The 15,884-nt window shown below is 44.3% G+C and overlaps 1 protein-coding gene across 2 annotated transcripts in view; it reads left to right on the forward strand.

Annotated features, from left to right (window-relative positions):
- Positions 1 to 15,884, forward strand: part of ASB8 (ankyrin repeat and SOCS box containing 8) — a 43,140-nt gene that overhangs the window by 11,320 nt on the left and 15,936 nt on the right. For both annotated transcript variants that reach the window (XM_029577275.1, XM_029577274.1), the window contains exon 2: positions 14,789 to 14,948. The gene's annotated coding sequence lies outside the window, so the exon portion shown is untranslated. The remainder of the gene's footprint in view (positions 1 to 14,788; positions 14,949 to 15,884) is intronic.

Raw genomic sequence — 15,884 nt, forward strand, 5'->3', positions numbered from 1 at the left:
AATTAGAGTTGCTCTTCCCTACATGCATCACTTTGCACTTGTCCACATTTAAATGTCATCTGCCATTTGGATTCCCAGTCTTGCAGGGTCTTTTTGCAATTTCTCACAATCCTCTTGTAATTTAACAACTTTGAATAGTTTTGTATCAGCATATTTGATCACCGCTCTTGTTCCCATATTTAGGTCATTTATGAATATGTTAAAAAGCAACAGTCCTTGTACAGATCCCTGGGGCATTCCACTATTTGCTTTTCTCCATTGAGAAAATTGACCATTTAGCCCCATTCTCTGTATTTTCTCTTTTTAATCAGTTCTCAAGCCATAAAAGAAAATTGCCTCCTTTCCCATGACATTTTAATTTCCTCAAGAGTCTATCATGAGGTATTTTGTCAAATGCTTTCTGAAAATCCAGATATACTGTATCAGCTGGCTCACTTTTATCCACATGTTTATTCATGCCTTCAAAAAAAAATGTAGCAGATTGGTGAGGCAAGACTTCCCTTGGCTAAATCTATATTGACTTTGTCTATCTGTATGTTCTTTAGACTGCTTTCAACCATTTTTCCCGGCACTGACCTCAGGCTCACTGGTCTGTAGTTTTACTGTATTACCCCTGTAACCCTTTTTAAAAAAAAACAGTGTTACGTTGGGTACTCTTCAATCTTCAGGTATCATAGCTATTTTTAATGATAGTCTATAGATTACTAACAGTACTTTCAGAACTCTGGGATGTATACCATCTGATCCAGGTGATTTGCTGCTCAAGTTTGTCAGTTTGCCCACTACATCTTCCAGGTTCACTGAGATTTGTTTCATTTCCTCTGAATCATTGCCATTAAATATTACATCTGGCATGGGTATCTGCCTTGCATCTTCCTCAGGAAAAGCTGAAGCAAAGAATTCATATTCTCTACTATGACCTTGTCCTCCCTTAGTACCCCCTTTACCCCTCAATTATTTAATGGTCCAACTGACTCCCTTACAGACTTTTTGCTTCGAATGCGTCTGCAAACATTTTTATGAGTTTTTGCTTCCATGGCAAGCATCTTTTCAAATTCTTTGTCTTCCTTATTAATGCTTTGCATCTAACTTGCCAGTGTTTATACTGTTTCCTGTTTTCTTCGTTTGGATCCACTTTCCATTTCTTGAAATATGTTCTTTTTGCTCTAAGAGTCTCACCTTACCTTTTAACCATGCTGGCAGTCATTTGGCCTTCCTTCCACTTTTTTCTAATACATGGAATACATCTGGTCTGGGCTTCCAAGATGGTATTTTTAAACAATGTACATACCTGATATATCTCTCTACCTTTGTAGCTGCACCTTTAACTTATTTTCCAACTATTTTTTCCTCCTTTTATTAAAGTTTCCTTTTTGAAATTTAAATACTAGAGCACTAGATTTATTTAATGTCCTTCTTCCAGTCATTAACTCAGATTTGATCGCATTATGATCACTCGCTGAGCCGTGCCACTATGTTTAACTCTCGCACAAAATCCTAGGTTCCATTAAGAATTAGGTTTAAAATGGCTCTCCCTCTCATCAGTTCCCAGACCAGCAACTGCTCCTTAAAGCATAAGTCATTTATTTCATCTAGAAACTTCACCTCCTATGTCCTGATGTGATATTGACTCAGTAAATACTGAGGTAATTGAAATTGCCCATTATTACTGGGTTGCTATTTTTGTTAGTTTCCCTTATTTCTGTTAGCTTTCTGACCAGGTGGACGATAGTACACCCCCACTGTTGTTCTGTTTCCCTTCTCACATGGACTTTCTATCCATAAGGATTCTACAGTGCATTTTGTTTCCTGCAAAACATTTATCCTGTTTGACTCTATGCCCTCTTTAACATATAGTGCTGCTCCTCCATCAATTTGATCCATCCAATCATTGCAATATAATTTGTACCCTGGTATCACAGTGTCCCATTGGTTAACTTCCTTCCACCAGGTCTCTGAGATGCCAGTTATATCCACCTCTTCATTCAGTGCTATATACTCTTACTCTCCCATCATATTTTTTAGACTTCTAGCATTTGTTTACAAACATTTCAAAGTATGTATTTTGTTTGAATTAACAACCTGCTTATCAGTTGATAGGGGTAATTTGGAATCTGACTGCTCTTTACTTAAAGGCACATGGGCTATCTTAGCATTTATTGCACTCTCGTATCAGGATGCCCTAATATCCCTGTTTGGTTAGTATCCTTCATTTCAAATCATGTGCTTCCAAGCAACTGTCAGCTTTCTCCCATCAACTAGTTTATAGCTGCTTTATCTCCTTTTTAGAAGTTAGTGTCAGCGGCCTGGTTCATACTGGTTAAGGTGAAGCCCATCCCACTGGAATAGACTCCAGCTTCCCCAGAATGTTTCCAAGTTCCTGACATCTAAAAACCTCTTCCCTGCACCCTCTCGTCCACGCATTGAGACTCTGGCGCACAACCTGCTCTAGGGTCCTGTGCGTGTAATGGGAAACCTTACAGTTTCTGGATTTGGTTTCCATCTAAGATCCTAAATTTAGCTTCTAGAACCCCCCCCCCCCCCCCTTCTGCACTTCTCACTGTCACTGGTACCCATATTGACCATGACATGTGGCTCCTCCCCAGCACTCTCAATTCTTATCTAGGTGATATGTGAGGTCGCACCAGGCAGGCAAGTTAACAAGCAATCTTCATGCCCACGAGCCACCCAGCTATCTACATTTCTAATGATAGACTTTTCCACTATAACAATCGTCCTAACGCTTCTCTCCAGGGCACTCTGCCCTGGTGATGCATCCTCTGTGCGAGAAATTAAAACATCACCTGGAAGGCAGGTCCTAGCTAAAGGATCACTTCCTGCCACACCAAGGTAATGGCCTCCTGTCACGTGACCTTGCTTCTCCAAAGCAGCACAAGGGCTGCCTGACTGAAACTGGGACCGCTCTGCTATGTCTGTGAAAGTCTCCTCTATATAACTGTCTGCCGCTGACCTCCAGAGATTGGAGTAAAATAAATAAATAAACAAATAGTCTGGTCATTGCAGTGACAGTTCTGGGCCAGGGGCCCTGCAGCAGTGCTCCCTGCGATCATGGGCCCCGAATCCAGCCACCAGGTGTCAAGAGCCATGACTCCCTCCTTTTAACACATTTGGGTACTTGCCAGGTTCTTGTGGCCTGGTTTGGCCTCTGTTGGAAACAGGATGCTGGGCTTGATGGACCCTTGGTCTGACCCAGTATGGCATTTTCTTATGTTCTTAAACCTTCAGCTCAAGTATGTAGTGGCAGCCAGAAAAGCAAATAGAATCGTAGGAATTATTCAGAAAGGAATGGAAAACCAAACCGGGAACATAATGCCTCTGTTTCAATCCATGGTGCAGTCACACCTAAGGTATTGTGTGCAATTCTGGTTGCCAGAACTAGAAAAAGTCCAAAGAAGGATTCATCAGCTCCCATACGTAAAGGCTCGGGCTCTTCAGCTCTTGGGGAAGAGAGAACTGAAAGGGGATATGATAGAGGTTTATCCATCCTGTGGAACAGTACAGATTAATAGTGATTGCTATCAAATAGTACAAGGACTCGGGGACACCACCTGAAGTTGAGAGAGCAGATTTTTAAGACAAATTTAAGAGAGGTATTTTTTTCCATCAGTGCACTTGTTGCCAGAAAATGTGGTTAACGCTAGTAGTATAACAATGTTTAAAAAAGATTTGGACACATTTCTGAAGGACAGGTCCATAAATAACTATTACACAGAAAGACTTTGGTCTCCCCCACCTCAGAATTCTTGGGGAGAGCAACATAAAATAGACTTTCGTATTGAGATTCGCTGGGTACTTCTAGGCAACCCAGACTGGCAGCTGTCAGAGACAGGTTGATACTGGGCCAAGCCAATGGCATGGCATTTACCCCCAGGAACTCTGCTTCCCCAGCCAACCCTAGGAGCAAAAGACCCAGCTTGGCGATTGAACTGGGGACCTTCCGCATGGCAAAAGCACAGCACTTGCACTGGGCTGGCCCTTACCTCTGCACCTTTTATTGACGTCTGGGAACCTTCCTACTGCTGCAACCTCGTAGTTCCTATTCAAGTCAATGGAAGTGATTTTGATGCTTTAGCAAACTTCTAGCTTGCGGCAAAATGAGAGAATCTTTTATCAAATCCACATTGTATTTTTTATTTATATTTTACTGTAATCAAAAATCTCTCCCATAGTTTTTCAACACAACTTTTATTTATATCCCAATCCAAAGGTCTTCCATACAAAGGATGCTTTCCCCAGCATGGCTAGTGCGGTGTTTTGCCTTGCCTAATGCTTGATGTCCTACATGACTTTTCACACCCTCTCCTCACCCTAAAAAGCTTCCACAACTTTACTCCCTCTCTCAAACATTCATTCACTCACTTTCTATATGGATGCAGATGCTTAAATCAGACATACCTCTCATCTATCCTGAGAGCAGAAGGTCATGGAACTATATATCCCTGCTTTGGATATCAAAATACACATACGGTATTGTGATGCTTCACAGTTATATTAATAAGCATGACTCATGCACGCTATTTGCAGTCCTCTCTTGTCTCACAATCTGCAGTAATAGTCCCCTTTCACACTACACAAACTCTGAAACCGACAGTTCACTACATCCATGTTCAGGGTTTTTTTTGTATTTAGAGTTTAGTAATTTTGTCATGCTTTTAATGTTTCACTTTTGAAAATTTCACATAGAATGGCAGGCATGATTTACTATGATCTAATATTATTGTACTTCTTTAAACTTATTGTAATCTGCTTGGAGGCCATTCATGGTAAAAAGCAGAATATCAAATGCCAATAAATAAATAAATGGTTCCCCCTCCTAAGTTCTGATGAGGGTAAAGACGGCAGTAAGCTCCAATGCTTCCTCCTCCCGTGCTTTTGCCACAGATAGTTCCTTCCAGGCCCCGACTGGCACGAAAGAGGCCACCGCTTGCTGCTTCCTACTCATCAGTTGGGAAAATCCACTTGCCCCAGGGGAGTGGATTTTCAAAACCCTGACTTGTCATTGTTTTGCATTAAGGTAGTGCTTTTTCAAGAGGTTGCTACTGGAAAGATACAAACCCATAAGCGTTCATTTTTTAAAAAGATAGATGCAGAAATAACATTTAAATAGAGACATTAATTCAGAGTATATATTCTCAAAAGGGGACTGAAGACCGAGACTGCCATGCCACATTAGTCTGTGTGTAAATGAGACTAACAAAAAATACTCCGGATAAAACAATCCAAAGCATACATTCCTTAGCATTCAGACAGGTTAATCCACACCAGTGGGTTATGCACCTCTACCCCCAGATGGAGCAAAGCTGACAGTCACGGTGTATATATCCCTGCACTGACATCATCCCGCCAGTATTCTCAGGCTCCAGCATCTCCCTACTGGGGATTGCTTTAAAAATAAATAAATAAATACATACATAAAAGGAGGAAACTATTTTGCCCCACTCCCTATGGTGATACCTTATGGTCCCCCTCCCTCTGTTGAGTTTTCATGAAGTGATATCTGTGGATCCCTCCCTCAACAGAGTGCCTCAGTCCAGTAGCTGGTTTTCCAGTATGGACTTACCTGGAGAGAGAGAGAGAGACAGCTGAGAGGCTAGCGGGTGCAGGAAGCCCAGCATGGCGGTGAAGGCCTTTGCCCTCTCCCCTTGCAGCTGAAGACTGACTATAAACTCTGCTGGGACGGGCTGAGCTCAGGTAAAGAATTTTTGTTTTTAAGTGTGAGGGTTTCCATTCCCCCTCCTGTTCTTCAGTGCACCGATCCAACGTCCTTTCCGCCTTCGAGGGAGCGTAGGGAGTCTTGGCAGCTTGGTGGGTTGAGCAGCCTTTAGGCTAGGACCCTTTCTCGGGCTTTGCTTACACACTGTGGTGGCATTCGTGCGCTTTTCTGCGCACACGTCTGCAACGAAAGTGTCTGATAGTTTGCGCTTGTGTGCCTGGGTGTGACCTCAGATGGGGGCCTACTTGGACCGTGTATTGTGTGCCTGTATGTTGGACGCTTATTGGACAGACCTTGTTTTTGGGTGCCCTGTCCACACTCGCTTGTGCGAGTGAGAATTGTGAGCCCAGCTGCGTAGACGTTTTGGGAGTGTGCTGCTAGCGGGTGTTTACTTTTTGTGCTGCTTACCATATTCAGGCATCTCAGCTTGGCATTCCCCCTAACACAGGTCAGCGCTGCTTGGATGCTCAGGGAGAGTTATCGCTGTCTTTTTTTACTGAGCCACCCTTCCCAGCATGATACGGGAATGGACCCGGAGGAGGAACCATCAGAGGTTCTGCCTGGTTTTGGGGCTCCCCTAATTGGTTAGTCAGTGGGGGAAGGCTACTCATTGGATGCAGGACAGACGCCCCCTGGTTTTGGTATGGACCCACGGAGGCATTTGTGCCCTTTTCTACGTGCAAGTCTGCTGAGAAACAGCTTGGCGGGTTGAGTAGCCTATTGGCTAGGCCCTGCTTGCTGGTTTTGCTCAGTTGCTGACATGGTACGCCTGAGAGTTTTTAGGATCGTAAACTGCGGATCCTTGCATGTCTGATGCTACGTGTAAACATCAAAGTAAGTCTACGCTTGCTGCAGGTCACGCTGATAGGGACCCAGATGGCATGGATGATGAAGGCAACCCTTACTCCCTGGAGGATGGGAAATTCCTCTGGGATTGTAGCCGTATAGAACAATATTGCATTTCTTTCATAGAGATGAGTTGCCAGCTTGGATCACCCAGGCACTGAAGATGCTGGGGGTGCCGGATGCTGATTCTGTGTCTGAGCCAAACAAGAATCCTAGTTAGATTCCTTAAGTAAAGCATTATGGATGCTATTCAAGAAATGATTGATCTTGAATGGGGCGCCCTGGAAGCTAATTTTATAGGGGCATGAGCGTTGGTAGCATTGTAGCCCCTGGGTTCGTCAGAGAGAAAACAGTTGTGCTTTCTGAAGGATGCGCTGGTGTGTGCCATCGCCAAGTGGACGACTATCACTGTGGCAGGTGGAGTGGCTTGAAGGAGGTGCAGTATAGGATAATTGAGGCTGTCCTTAAGCAGGCCTTAAGGCGATGGCAATGAATTGCAGATGGCCTCTTGCTGTTCCCTAGTGGATCGCTCTTGCTCTCTCCCAGGAAGTCGATGAGTTGGTTTGAATTTCAGGGAAATACCCTATGGCCTCACTACCCTGGAATCAACCAGTCTTGTCAGATTTTGGAAGCTAAGCAGGGTTGCACGTCAGCTATGGCTGATGAATTGGTGCTCAGACAATTTCAAAGTCTAATCTTATGAAATGGCCTTTTAAAGGCTCACTTCTGTTTGGGAGTGAGTTAAAAAAAAAAAAAAAGCCAATAAATGGGGTGAGTCCCAGGTTCCTTGCTTACAAAAAGATTAAAAGCAGACACCACGCACGTTCGGCGTGAGAGATTGTGCTAGGGCTTTTCAAATGTTTTCAACTCTACAGAGGAGCGGCTTCTCAGAGGGCTCGACCTTTGGTAGGTCTCAGTCCTTTGTTCCAGGCAGCCCAGACAGGGTGTTGGCAACTGAGCAAAACCAGCAAGCAGGGCCTAGCCAATAGGCTACTCAACTCGCCAAGCTGTTTCTCAGCAGACTTGCACGTAGAAAAGGGCACAAATGCCTCCGTGGGTCCATACCAAAACCAGGGGGCGTCTGTCCTGCATCCAGTGAGTAGCCTTCCCCCACTGACTAACCAATTAGGGGAGCCCCAAAACCAGGCAGAACCTCTGATGGTTCCTCCTCCGGGTCCATTCCCGTATCATGCTGGGAAGGGTGGCTCAGTAAAAACAGACAGCGATAACTCTCCCTGAGCATCCAAGCAGCGCTGACCTGTGTTAGGGGGAATGCCAAGCTGAGATGCCTGAATATGGCAAGCAGCACAAAAAGTAAACACCCGCTAGAAACACAATCCCAAAATGTCTACGCAGCTGGGCGCACAATTCTCACTCGCACAAGCGAGTGTGGACAGGGCACCCAAAAACAAGGTCTGTCCAATAAGCGTCCAACATACAGGCACACAATACACGGTCCAAGTAGGCCCCCATCCAAGGTCACACCCAGGCACACCTTTTTATCGGAAGTGGATTGAGACCAGTGGGTTCTGGAGGTGATATATTTGATAGCCTCATTCAATGTGGCTATGAGAGTGAAGTCTGGAATTTATAGGAAGGGACAGAATGTCAATATAAATCCTGCACCTCCAGTTCTGTATCTCTGTGCATCCACTGAAATTTCCCCAAACAATGGAGTTTGGATGTTTCCCTTACAGCTCATCATACTAAAAGATATTTTCAAATTCTGGTGTCACCTCACAGTAACAGCAGCACACACACCTTCCACTGCCAGGCACATTGTGAACTAACACAAAACCTCGCAAAAAAGACACTCAAAATCTATACTGCAATCCCATTGTAACACAACAGTAATAACACCAAGGACTCAAACAACAATAAGGGTAAATATTACACTGGGTCCTAGAATACCAATACACCACCTACTGAGGAAACAAAACAAACCAGATTGCTATAGATCTCTATGCTAGCAGAATCTCTCATCATGGTCACACACACAGAGTAGAGACAGATCCTCACCAAATACAAAATAAAGGAGCACAAATTAGACAAAAACTGAAATGGAAACCCCAAGAAGCCTGACTCTGTGTATTAACAATGGAAAAACAGAACCACCATTCCTCATAAAACAAATACAATCAAGAAACATAAAGCATCAGTTATAATAGTAAAACCATACTAATAAAATAATATTTTAAAACTACTGATAAATAGAATTTCTATTAATTAAAATCATATACATTTTTTACAATTTCCCAAATACCAATAAAATATTTAAAAACAGCACATATATCAGATAACACCCAATAATTAAAACTAATAAGGATTTTAAAAAGCCGCTGCTGTCCATATGTGGGAGCTCTTGATTTCCAGTCACCCTGATATTGTCAAGGATTAGGAGGTTTTCCTCTCTCTCTCACACATACTCACATGTCCATTCTCTCTCACACATACACTGTCACATACATACATATTCATGCTCTTATACCCACCATAACTTCTCGCTCTCACAGACACTGACACACTCTCAGGCTCTAAGACACTCTCTCCCCCTCCACACACACCCCACACAAACTCTTACTCCCCTGGATTTTCTCATACACACTCATGCTCTCACTCTCTCTGGCTCTCTCACACACACCCAGGCAAGCTCCCAGTCATTCTCACACACTGAAACTGACTCCCAGGCAGGCTCCCATTCATTTTCACACCACTCCCTCACCATCCCCCAGGCAGGCACCAATTCATTCTCACACACCCAGACCCTCAGGCAGGCACCAATTCATTCTCACACACACATATACCACACACAGGCAGGCACCTATTCTCACACATACAAACCCCAGGAAGACACCCATACATTCTCACACACACAGACCCCCAGGCAGGTACTCATGCATTCACACACATACACCCCCAGGCAGACTCCCATTCATACACATGCACACACTAAAGGCAGACCCCCCTCTCTTTCTTTTGCCAGCAACCTCGGAGCCTCTCTCATTCCTCTGCTGCCACTGATGCCGCATGGCTATTTGGGAGGCGCTGATTGCTGCTATTGGCACTGAGGCACATTCTGCTGCCTCCTCTGTGCAGGCCCCGTGGGTTTCCACTTCCTCCATGTTGATCTCGTACATTGTGAGATACGCATAGAGAAAGTGCTACTCTTGCACATTACCAAAGATTACATGTGCCAATCACTAAAAAGTAATTTATTATTTTTTTTTTACCTTTGCTGTCTGATCTTAGTTTTCTAATCGGTCACAGGCTTTTTTTGTTCCTTTCATAGTGTCTTTTTTTTTCTTTCTTTTCTCTCCATCTATCTTTTCCCTCAAACATACAGTCAGGTTCTCATTCTCACATGCTTTCTCTCTCACACATACACACACAGACTCTCACTCTCACATGCTCTCTCTCATACAATCATTCATACACAGTCTCTCTCTTGCACATGCTGTCTGACTCTCACACACCCAGGCTCTCTCTCACTCCCACATGCTGTCTTGCTCAAGTCTCACTGTCACATGCTCTCTCTCATACTATCATTCATACACACAGGCTCTCACTGGCACATGCTGTCTCTCTCACACATGCTGTCTCTCTCACACACACACAGGCTCTCACATGCTGTCTCTGCAAACATTCAGGTCCTCACTCCCACACACAATCTCTCAACTCATCTCATACACGCACTCTACGGGCCCTCAGCCTCTCTCTTACCTCTGGGCTCCTCTTCACGGGTCGCTGCAGGATGGGCTCTGCAGCGGCCCTGTTCTTCGCGGGCCGATCCGCGGCAGCGGCGGCCCTGTTCTTCGCGGGCCGATCCGCGGCAGCGGCGGCCCTGTTCTTCGCGGGCCGATCCGCGGCAGCGGCGGCCCTGCTAACGTGCCGCCTCCTCTTCTCAGCCCGCTGCTCCTCTTCTGCACGCGGCTGATGCACCTCCTCCTTCCTGCCCGTGCGGCTCTGGCAACATTTTTCTTCCGGGGCCGCGTGGGCAGGAAGGAGGAGGAGCACCTGTGTGACCTTTTTCTTCGGGCCGTGGTGACGTGAGCTCCACCACAGCCCTGCCGATCTTCCTGCTGTGTGTCTCCGGCACACAGCCCAGCCCAGCGAAACTTCACTGCTCAGCCCCCAGTGGGATGAGGTCCACTGGCGGCCGCATTGGCTCCCACTTGCCGGTGTGTCACGTGCACCGGGCTTGCGCGGCACACCTCAGGCGACACACTAAAGTGTCGCGACACACACTTTGGAAAGTTCTGCCTTAAGAACATAAGATAGGTTGCCATGCTGGGTCAGACAGAGGGTCCATCAAGCCCAACAGTAGCCAATCCGAGTCACAAGTACCTGGCAAGTACCCAAACATTAAATAGATCCCCTGCTACCAATGAGCAGTGGCTGTTCCCTTGACTAATAGCAATTTATGGACTTAGAAACATAGAAACACAACAGCAGAAAAGACTGTATGGCCCATCCATCCAATTAATTTAGCATTATAATTCTCATCACTTCCTTAGAGATTCCTTGTATTTATCCCATGCGTTCTTGAATTCGTATACTGTTTTGTCTCTATCGCTTCTACTGGAAGGCTGTTCCACTCATGCATCACTCTCCAGGAACTTATCCAAACCTTAAACCCAGCTAAGCAAACTGCCAACTACATCTTCTGGCAACAAATTCCAGAGCTTAATTATGTGTTGAATGAGAGAGAATTTGCTCAGATTTGTTTTAAACGTGCTACTTGCTAACTTCATGGAGCACCCCTAATCCTTTTCTTATCTGAAAGAGTAAACAACCGATTCACATTTATGTATGATAGTCCTTTCATGATTTTGTGACTTCCATCATATCCTCAGCCATCTCTTCTCCAGGATGAACAACCCTAAACTCTTTAGCCTTTCCTCATAGGGGAGCCGTTCTATCCCCTTTATCATTTTGGTTGTCCTTCTCTTTATATTCCCAAGTGCATTTTTTTTTTTAATGCGGCAACCAGACTTAAACGCAGTACTCAAGGTGCTGCCTTAGCATGGAGTGATATAAAGACTGATATCCTCTTCTTTATTCACCATTCCCTTCCTAACATTTGCTTTTTTTGACCGCCACAGCACACTGAGCCAACAAGTTCAATGTATTGTCCACTATACATCCTAGAACATTTTCTTGGGTGGTAGCCCCTAATATGAAACCTAACATCATGTAACTGCAGCATGGGTTTTTTCTCCTTATATGCATCACCTTGCACTTGTCCACATAAGCCTTGCTGTCTTTAGCCCCAGTTTGATCTGAGAGGAGGCAGTGATAGAGGCATCTTCTCTCCCAGTCAGGGCTCCAAGGAGAAGGAAGCATCTCATGGGGTGAAAGGGAAAAGGTGTCCTTTGGCCTTCATTGGGGCTTGGGAGAAGAAGGAAAGGGGGGAGGGGAGAGCTATACCAATCTGGTAAGGGGGAAAAGAAGGGGTTATGAAGTGAAGGACTAGAGCTGGGTTGGGAAAAACATTTATAGACCACCTTCCCAGCCAATTAAGCTAATAGTCCAAAGTAGTGTGCAATGAAGCAGAAAGTGCAATAGCAGAAAAGTATGGAAGAAATTAAAAATACCCGACAGACTTAGGCGAGACAAATAACACGTTCAGAGCCCATAGCCCAACCTAATACTTCTGTTAAAGAGAACAAAGTGATCAGATGGGGTAGTTTGCTGATACTACTACTACTACTAAACATTTCTATAGCACTCCACGACATATGCAGCACTGTGTAAACATACAAAAAGACAGTCCCTACTCAAGAAAGCTTACAATCCAACAGGACAAGAGACGGGGGGTATTCATGCCATCAGGTTCCAAGGGAGCTGTCAGCTGCAGTGGCTGAGTTAGAGGGAGGTGAGTCGGAGAATGTAAAAGGAGGTAAAACGGATGACACCATGGGCCTTCATTTACAGGTAGCTCCACTTCAGACCCTGCAATAATTGTGAGCAGGTATGGGCCGGGTTCAAACTATGAGAAAAGCTCAGGGGTGGATGATGGTGAGCAATGACAAATATCTAAGGTATCTGCTTTGTACTTACACACTTTTATAATAAGCATTGTTTAAAACCTGTCTCTACATTTTGCTTATGGTGACAATAAATCTTGTTGCCAAACAAAAATGAATGTAGATTCACCCGGATTTTTGTTTCTCTTGTAACTGCAGTTGTTTTGGTGGTAGCAACTCTAGGGAGCTATTTTTGTAGATTAACTTATAAATGACTACAGGGAGGAGTCTTAAAAGATGTCAACAGAAAAGGACCATTTGGTTCACCCAATGGGCCCATTTGTACTACTGTGCTGACGGTCTTGCTCCATCTGTGGCCTCTGCCCTCCTTCCACCACTAAGGTCCCTTTTGTGTCTAACTCATACGTTCTTGAATTTGACCACTGTTTCAGCTCCTACTGGCTCTGTTGGAAGTCTGTGAAATAGTGTTTTCTTGCGTTCCTTTTCAGCTTCCTTCCCTCCCGCTATAAATTGTATGATGACCCCCTTGTCCTGGAGCTTTTTATTCAATGGGAAAGAGTTCCACAATGAATATGCATGAGATACATTTGCATACCATGGAAACTCAGTATATGCAAATTTCTCATGCATGTTAATTGTGGATATCCTGAAAACCCGACTGGCTTAAGGGTCCCCAGGCCTGGTTTGGGCAGCTCTGCTGTAATTTCTTTAAACAGTACTGTGTATCTGTGCAAGACGTGGAACTAGCAAGAAAAGTATGGAATCTTGGGGTTATAGTGGACCCTGAGCTATGCATGAAACAGCACATCTCTCAGAAAATAAAAGAAGGATATGGTAAACTAATGACTCTTAGAAGACTGAAACCCCTCTTAACACTAAACAACTTTCGCACAATCCTACAGGCACTGATATTCGCAAGCACAGACTATTGTAATGCACTATTACTAGGGCTACCTCAATCTACTCTTAGGCCGTTGCAAATACTACAAAACTCCGCTGCAAGAATTTTAACCGGCAAAAAAAGAAGGGACCACATAACTGGAACACTCGCCGAACTACATTGGCTCCCAATCGAACAAAGAATACAATACAAAGTTCTATGTATAATCCATAAGCTAATACATGAGGAAAAAGCCGACTGGCTTAACACAGCTCTGTGCGTACACGTCCCTCACAGAAACCTAAGATCTGCAAATAAGGCTCTACTAACTGTCCCCTCTGTCAAAACAGCACGGCTCACTCAAGTTAGGGAAAGAGCACTATCACTGGCTGGCCCCGTAATATGGAACACCATGCCACTCGAATTAAGGCTCCAGAGAAATCTGAAAATCTTCAAATCTAACCTGAAAACCTGGCTCTATAAACAAGCCTTCGATAAAGACAAAGTGAAGGAGAAAAACAATTAAGTTGGACGCACCGAACAAACTCATAGTAATGTTAATTTTATACCGTTGCGAAACTGACATACCAAATTGATTAGCTCACTTAAACTTTTAGCTTATTGCACTATATTGTTACCGAACTATGTCGGCACATACTCAAGTTGTAATCTCTACCACTCATAGTTGTTATCGTGCCTATATGTAAACCGTTGTGATGGTTCTCCAACTTATCGATGGTATAGAAGAGTTTTTAAATAAATAAATAAATAAAATCTTTTCTAGCAAAAAAAAAAATTCAGTACTTTCCAACAGGCTACATGCTGATCTTGTACATAATATGGGAGTCTAAGTTGTATTTTCTCTCTCTATTTCCACAATCTTAACTGATCATACTAGGGGAGAAAAGGGGGCAGGAGCTGTAACATAGTATGTTTCTCAGTTACAATAACTAACTCATTATAAACAAATCCAACTGTATGACGGTATCTCTCCTATAGACTATGAGGATTCAGACCAGGGCTCTGTACAACAGACTGCATGCAGTTACACTGACTCTCTGCTCCAGATCTCTTACAGTCTCAGCGGGCACCTGAGGCCATGGGTGATTGGATCTCCTGGTTCTTAGCCCTTTACGCTAACCGTCAGGTCACTTTGTCCTCCAGCTGCAGGACTACTTGGGTTCCTAAAATTATCACTTGCTTGTTTCTTAGCACTGTTGCTTTCTCTTTTGGTCTTTTTCTTAGGACATGTCACTTTTGAATGCTCTGGTAGAATAAAAGGTTAACTCACTCTCACTTCTTGTATCCTTGAGCCCATGCTTCTGTATTCATGTGTTGCAGGCATCCTTGGGCTCTTCTGAGATTCAACCCAACAAGGGCTGACTGAGTAAGAGGAGTCTTCCAAAGCTTCAAATTTCAAGAACTCGGGAAAGGAATGGAAAGTCCGAAGACTAGGGGCAGTCTTATTTTTTTCTAGCTCTGCTGGTGTAGAGCCGAGTGGGTGAGTTTTTATGGCGACACTAGATGGCAGTAAAAGTTTGTGTTGTCGGCCTAACTTTCAGTTGTTTCTCTAGCGTTGACTGTAAGGAGCCTGCACTAATTTGCTTCATTTATGTTAGCAGTTCTTGACCTTTTAAAATGATAATCCACATCTAATAATTTGCTTCCAAATATAAATCTTTCCAACCCCTGCCTCTGCCCGCCTGTAATGCACACTATCCCCATGTATTCACCTCCTTGTCTTTTATCCTCCCTCCCATGCTCTCTCCCTCTTCACCCGCTCCTTTCTTTCTCCCTCTCCATTGCATATCCCCGGAGTATGGATGACAGCTCCCTCATGCTATGACCTGCTGAGGTGCATTGCACTGTGCTGACCCTGCCCATGCTGCTGCTCCTCAGGTTCCTGTGATCAGACAACCTCCTACCCATGGCAAACAGCAATGAGGAAACTTACAGATGTGGCAAGGCAGAGAACTTCCGCTTGTTGCACGGCAGAGGCAAAGTGGAACCCAGGATTTAGGCTTTTCAAGTGGAGCTGGCAAAGGCACCATCTTGTTTCCCCCATGATCAATACCCTACTAAGAGAGATTTATACTAGACTCTCCTTTACTGCAATATCTTTATTCAGACTTGTCTCCTTCTAATTGATCTAATGCTGATATCCTGAGAATATCACAGAATTGTTATGAAAAGGAAGGTGATATTGCCAGAGGATTTCAGTCTGCCAGATGTTAATTGGGCCATCCCGGCTTCAGTGTCTTCTAGAAGCAGGGAGTTCTGTTGACTGCTAACAGAACCTACACAGGAGGAGGCAATATTGGACCTGTTTCCTACCAATGGGAACAATATCTCTGATGTTGTAGATGATCAGCGGGGAACCAGTGATCACCAGTGTGATTCAGTATTAGAGTGCAGGAGCTGAAGGTTCATTCAAAGG

Source organism: Rhinatrema bivittatum, chromosome 14, assembly GCF_901001135.1.
Source record: "Rhinatrema bivittatum chromosome 14, aRhiBiv1.1, whole genome shotgun sequence".
In the NCBI taxonomy this organism is placed as follows: Eukaryota; Metazoa; Chordata; class Amphibia; order Gymnophiona; family Rhinatrematidae; genus Rhinatrema; species Rhinatrema bivittatum.